Source organism: Mizuhopecten yessoensis, unplaced genomic scaffold, assembly GCF_002113885.1.
Source record: "Mizuhopecten yessoensis strain PY_sf001 unplaced genomic scaffold, ASM211388v2 scaffold11061, whole genome shotgun sequence".
Lineage (NCBI taxonomy): Eukaryota > Metazoa > Mollusca > Bivalvia > Pectinida > Pectinidae > Mizuhopecten > Mizuhopecten yessoensis.
Window position 1 is genome coordinate 462,552 of NW_018408859.1, and position 7,451 is coordinate 470,002.

Consider the following 7,451-nt stretch of genomic DNA (forward strand, 5'->3'; position numbering starts at 1 on the left):
AACCTATAAAGGCAACACCCACAGAAGTGCCACGCACAGACAAAGTGACCCTAGACACAAAAATGGAAGTGACCTCCAGGGTACAACTCAGTAAGGGTGGTCAGCTAACCCTAGACAAAATGCTTGGTATCAGTCAACATGGTCAAGGGGAACAGGGATTTGTAGATAGGTAGGATATAAGACTAGACAATTTCTGTATATATGCCCCAGGTGCCAATCCAGCACACAATTCCTATTTATAATTATTATTTCAATTATGGCCTTTTTATGGAGAAGAACATGGCTGACAAAGGGTTTCGTTCCAGTACATACATAGCTTCCCTCCACTGTACCCTGTGTATATATCACAATGCTTTTGTAGGCATGCCTGTAACGATTTGATTGCCAGATATAAACATGTCTTTGTCTCGTTCCGTTGGGTTTTGATTTTTGAATAGTTCCTTCAGTTTGTTGTGTGGTATTTAATTGTTGCATATTTCAAATTTATACATAGAGGAAAGTTATCTATACACTGGTAGTAGTACAGGTCATTTACCAATACAATAACATAATGTATTACAAAATTTTATAAATATTACATGCACAAATATACACGTTAATATGAAAGATTTTATTATGTTAAAATATTCTTTTTGTCATGTTTGATACTATAGATAGATTATATATGGTTTACTGCAGGTATGCTGAGCTTCGCAGGTTTGGAATCAAAGTCTTTGATCAAACAGATATTGCTAAGCAGCCGCCACTGAAGCAAAAGTTTCTCCAGTTCATGAACGATGAAAGCTTACGACTTCTACGCTCTAAAAAGATGTCAAAGGTTGACATTGATGGTATGTTTATTTGTTGATTGACAATATTGATATTGTATGACCCTGTCATGATAATTATGTCTCCCCTTTCTATTGTTTTTGATGTTTGTGACTGACCTATGAAATTCTATTAAAATACTTCTAGTAATGGTTTTTTTAGTCCACCTGCAGCTTTGGCCCAAGTTGGACTTTTCTCATACAAAACCTGTTCATTTGTATTAAACTTTTCACATAGCTGACTTCTTCACTAAAGCTACTGGACCTATTTCAACCAAACTTGGTAGGAGCATAAAGCTACTGGACCTATTTCAACCAAACTTTGTAGGAGCATCCCTAGGGGAAGGAGTTACAGATTTGTTCAAATGATGGGGTTGGGCTCCAGGGGGTCACTAGGGGGCCAAAATTGGGAAAATTTGACAATGTTAATTATTGGAATGCCAAAACTCAAATTGTAGGCTTGTTTCAACCAGATGGACATTATAAAGGCCAATGGGCTTCTTGTTTTCTCCTTTTTCTTAGCTTTTATCGTCCGAAAATAACCTTGTATAGTGTTTTTTGGACGGAAAGTCCTTTCAAATGTATTTTGATACACATTTTTAACGGTGTTTTATATTTATATTTGTTGACAGCTCAGGCCAAAATGCAGTGGAATCTGCGAGGGAAGAAGGAAGCACTGCAGACACTTGGTAGGGATGCAGCAGAAAATCATAATACGGATGTTGATAAACTTTTTGGCGACTATAAAAGGAAGACGGAAATCAAGCAGACAGAAGTACAAGAGATTCAAAAATACATTGAGGACCTAAATGCTGCACTTATAGAAAAATCCAGAAAAGGAACAATATCAAGAAATGAAAAGCAGACAACTTGTAGGCTCTTGAAAGAACTGGAAGAGAAGAAAGAAAGAAAATTCAAAGAACTTAATTTAATAACCACAAATTGGGGGCAAAGAGTGCGCAAGGTTGAGACCAGCGGACCACCAAAACCACGTGGAAGAAAGCGCAAACACAAAGTGGCATTAAAACAAAAGGAAGTAGGAGAATCTAGTAATGATACACATGATTCAGAGGATGATACAGCATCCAAACATCTTGAGGAAATGGATATCGAGTCTTAAAATGTTTGTGCCAGTCAATAACCTTAAATTGTTGAAGCAAGTTAGTAAAACATCACAGTATAGCTTTGCGACAGTAAATGAGGGGAGTAGTTCCTGTGTGGGAATATCACAGTTGTTGGCTGGTAATTTTCTTCATGGGAAATTTGACTTGCCATCTATAAGTACCACCACAGATGATCTCGAGAATTTAGACACAATTGCCTTTACTCAGAAGTTCATTCCTTTTTTTGAAAATATAATTCAGGAGGGTGTGCTGTAGTGGAGGGAAAACGGCTTGCCACCTATGACTGCCTCATCAGCTATTCAACTTTCACTATTGGAATGCTTTAACATCAACTCCCCCAGATAATTATTTTGGAACACTCAATTGGGAGTGGGAGGTCCCAATTGAGTGTTCCAAAATAATTAGGCAGCCCTGCAGGTAGGGCATAAGAATTGTACCTGCTGCCCCCAATTGCATGATCGTAAGAGGCGACTAAATTTGGGACCTTATCTCTTCTCTCCTTTCTAAATAACTTTCTTTTTCCTAATGTCTCCCTTGACAATGCCTCACTTTTGGCCATTTGTTGAGCGTTCGCCCCTGTGAGGAAGGCTTTGGGTTCTGTCCCCTGGCCGAGACATACCAAAGTCTTTAAAAATGGCAGTTTCTACTCCTGCTTAACGCTCAGCAAATTAGGAGTGGGACGACTGGTTCGCCCGTTGTCAGTATAATGTGACCGGGTGGGGCGTCCTGCTGGGTGTCTTCGGCAGTATGTTTCAGTGAGGTAGCACTATAAAGTCGGCATCAGTTCCGCGCTATTACAAGAAGACAAACACGAACATATCGCAGCCTCCCAAAATACACACACATACACTACACGCTTGCATCTTGCACACAGGGGAGGCCGTCCTTAAATGACCTTAGCTGTTAATAGGACGTTAAACAAAATCAAACAAACAAACAAAAATGGGAGTGGGAGGGGAACCAACATCTCTGTGTCTATCACTTATAAAGGAAACACTGGAGTCTGGAAAGAAAAGCAGCTTACTGTTCACATTAAATCCTGACAAATCCTTTATTGTGCTGATTGATGAAATGGGCACTATGCTACTAGCGGACTCCCATATTCACTATGCAACAATAGAACAGACCTTCGAAGAAGCACGGCTAGCCAGCAACTCGGGCTCTTAGGAAAGCATCTGGAAAGTTTAGTTGATTATATTTTTGGGCGACTTCCCATAGATCTAAGATGCAATCACAACCACGGGCTAGTACAGATTTTAACTACAGAATCAGAAACTACGGGAAACTTATTGCATCCAAAGTCGATAGTATAAGCACAGAAATAGACCTGCCCAACACTGAGTCTGTGACGACTTTGGATGTAAAGAAATAGAAAAGGGCAATAAAAAACGAAAACCTTAATCGAAGTGCAAGACGAACTTTAGCGTCCAAAAATAGTTTGTGGTATGATTTACAGGAGTGCACGGACGTATGGGATGTTAGAATTAAGAAATTAGCAAACATTGTGCGAAACTCCAAATGCTCCTCAACTGTTGTTAAAAATGTAGGCTTGTTGGAAGTAGCAGACTTTGTTGACAGACATGCCATGGTACCTTTAAACAGTGCATGGAGTATATATGCAAAAGCTTGCCGAAGGGAATTGTTGTACAGTGCATTAAAAAAGCAATGTGTAAATCATGAACAAATTGAAAATATGCTAGCAAGTAATATTAAGGAAACACAGTATTCAGATGTCCTACAGAAGATCCCCAACTATTCTTACAAGTCAACTGATGCTCGGGATTTTCTTTTGAGAAATTTACCTTTAATTGTCGTTTATAAAAAGTTGGACGATCAACATATACATGCTAATTTAGTCAAACGTCTTGGTGGAGTTGAGTGGGGAAAGGTTATTGAAGAATTAAATTGGCCTATGAGAGATGAAATGCTGAAAGAGGATTGTGAGAAAAGAATAGGAGACCTTGTAAAATCTGCTCTTTCATATGTTACTGCACGAGATCGAGAACTCTTCAAAACTATGCTGTGTAAACTAACATCAACTTCTTTTTTAAAGGTGAAAGGTATTGGTGGCATCAAATTCAACAATCCGTATTTAAGCAAAAGTGTAACAAATGCAAGCTACAATGTGGATAAATGGAAAGAAATCAAACAAAATAATTCAAATTACAAAGCCAGAAAGGAACAAGAAGTAAGCTGTAGGTGGCGTCTGGATGGTTGTGGTAGGAAAAAGATGGCGGAATTGTATCCAAACATGTGTTCCATAATGTTGTCTTTGTTTGACGGAGCTGGTGAAGGTCTTCGTTCACACCCACGGCTTATATGCGAAACACTTTTTCGAGAAAAGAATTCATGGATGAATATGCCAAGATGTGTTACTGTACTAAACAATGTGTACAACATTCCAATATCCCTGTCTGCTGCATACACATATACAATGAACTTTCGTTCCAAATCATTCCAAGCAAGACGACACCATGAAGGACAAAATTGTAACCCACCAATATCACTTGCTAGGTCTACCAGAGACTCTTCAACATGTAGTATAAATAGTCATTTTGCAAGAGCTGATGTTCAGTATACAATTCTAGAATCAATGGAAAATTCAGCTTGCACAGTTTCCCGAGATGGCAAGGCAAGAGTACATTGTGATGTGGAAGTGGTACAGAGACCATCAAAATCATGGAAAAAAGTAAGTTACAAAGACCACGACTGGGACAAAGATGGACAACGGACTTTAACTATAACAACACTGCAATTTGTTGAAGTACAACAGGCAACAAGGGAACAACATCTGATCGCCCAGCTGGGAGACTCTATTGTTAAAACACGTACCACTGGAGAAGCAGTTTCTATTGTGAAAACCTCATTTTTTGAACCGTCTACTGTTTGGAGACATTTTAATGAACTTCTGTGGTTAATGTCTCTCGATGACACAAAACACCATTTCCTTCAGAATGAAACTGATCTGATAACGCAGTTATATGTTACAGTTGATGGAGGAGGAGATGAACGTCCCAGAAACATTTCAACAAAATTTATCATGGTGTTATTACGCTGGTTATTGAACCTGGACAAAGTTAAGGCAATATCTTATGCTGAGTACGACTCAAAGTTACATTCAGTTGAGAGAGTTCACCCAGAAGAAAACAAAGCACTCAGTCAGGGAGGTATAATTTCGTCTAAGCTAGCTTTCAGCTCCGAAGATGATCATGCAGTTATCAAGACCTTTCCAAGTTCGAGGCTAACATGGAAAGTGCAGCTTTGGAAGCAGTCGACAGATTGGATGGAACACCTCATGCAGGAAAGCCGTTGAAAGCATTTCGTGCAATTCCAGAAAAGCAATGGGTTTTCCCACCAGAAATGGAAAATTTTTTAAAAACATTCATTAAAGTAGGCAAATCGGAATATCGAGTATTGCATAATTTCCTCATAAAACCATTCGGGCCCGTGTGGGATAAAATTTGTGAAACCTATCAGTTTGGAGCAAATCCTGATAGAGTTAAATCTGCTATACATCTGTACAATTGCATTTTTGACCCATATATTTCATGGTGTCAGCACTATGCGTTTGCCACATATCGACCCGATGATACTTGGAGAGGCAACCCTGTTCGCCGCTATGAACTGCAGCCAGTGATTGATGTTGGAAAACTTCCAGAACACCATTATTTGTCCTATGCTCAAGTGAAAAATCTGGCAAATACATTGGAAAATTCTGGTGAGATACCACTGTGGATGAAGGTTCCTGATTTTTATCAACCATCAAAAAACATTCGGTTCATAAGAGAAAATTCTCCGAAACTGCTTCAGCAGCACAAAGTTCTCTGCAAGAAATTACCGACACAATAGGAATCGACATGGATGAACTCAATGCATATGTTGAAAAGCTTGAACAGAAAGATAAAGCAAAAGTTGAGGACAAAAAGATACGTGAATCCTATAGAGTTCAGTCTTTTTATTATTTGACTGTGCCAGAACTAAAGAGTGTTATTGAAACCCTTGGAATTAAACCCTCATCAAAACNCAACTCTTCCAACATCCGGGACATTACAAATACAAAATGGCGACTTGGGTATCGTGGTCAGTGGAGGACGTTTGCTCATTTGAAACATTCGGTTCATAAGAGAAAATTCTCCGAAACTGCTTCAGCAGCACAATGAAAGTTCTCTGCAAGAAATTACCGACACAATAGGAATCGACGTGGATGAACTCAATGCATATGTTGAAAAGCTTGAACAGAAAGATAAAGCAAAAGTTGAGGACAAAAAGATACGTGAAACCTATAGAGTTCAGTCTTTTTATTATTTGACTGTGCCAGAACTAAAGAGTGTTATTGAAACCCTTGGAATTAAACCCTCATCAAAACAAACGAAACAAGGTTACCGCGAGCGGTATATAATACGCCCGTCACACATTGAATGAGCAGTTGTTTGTATGATTGAAATATATGAAGTATTTGTGAGTAATTGATATTAAAAGAGAAATCATTCAACATAACTGGTAGATCAATGAGTGCAATACAACATCATGGAACGCATGCATCGCATTAATGAAACCAAGGGTAATAACTCCAGTAATTACGGTCGGATAATGGCGGTTATCAAACTTGTCCGTGGTTTCATGGTAATTAACCTTGTTGTGAAGTTTGAAGTTAATCCGTTAATAATTACTCGAGATATCGAGCGGACATCGTTTGCCCGCCCGCTCACGTGATAACATAATACGTCCCCGTCTTCGACGGGCGTATAAAAAGGGGAATTAATGGTTGTAATTGACAAAGCTTTGAAAGAACAGAATATCACATATGAACAGTGGTTTAACAAAAAGTGATGAGATTCTTTGTTGTTTTATGCATTGTTCATTGCATCATTTTATTAGAATCTTATTAGTATTCAATTCAATGGAAACTGCGATTCAGACTATTGCATATTGTGACAATTATTTTTTGCACTGCTTTGTAAATTAAGCAATGTGGATATTTCATTTTCATGATAGTGACTTTGATTCAAGGACCATTCCAATTTGGTTTATATTACTCAAGTGCTATAAATACAGGATTTTCAAACATATGAACAGTAGTTTTATAACAAAAAGTGATAGGATTCTCAGTTGTTTTATGCATTGTTCATTGCATCATTTTATAAGAATCTATTAGTATTCAATTCACACCCTATATGGGCTCATCAACCTCATTATTGTCTCAAGGGCCTAGGGGCCAATATAGGATGTGACCTGGAAAATGATATGTATTATTCTCTATGTATACAATCGAGTGGTTGTAAATACTGTTTGTCACACATGTCTCACAAATAGCAGACACTTGTTATTGATTTGTTTGATTAAAGTGTTTTATTAAATGTTATAAAAGCAATAAAACATTTATACATGTACATTGTGTAAGATTGTATTCTTTTAAGATCACAAACATAATTATAAACATGTAGTATAAAGAACAAGGAATAAAATTGCATAGATCTACACAGAAAATAATATTTGTACAATTCAACGATGGAGACCAAAA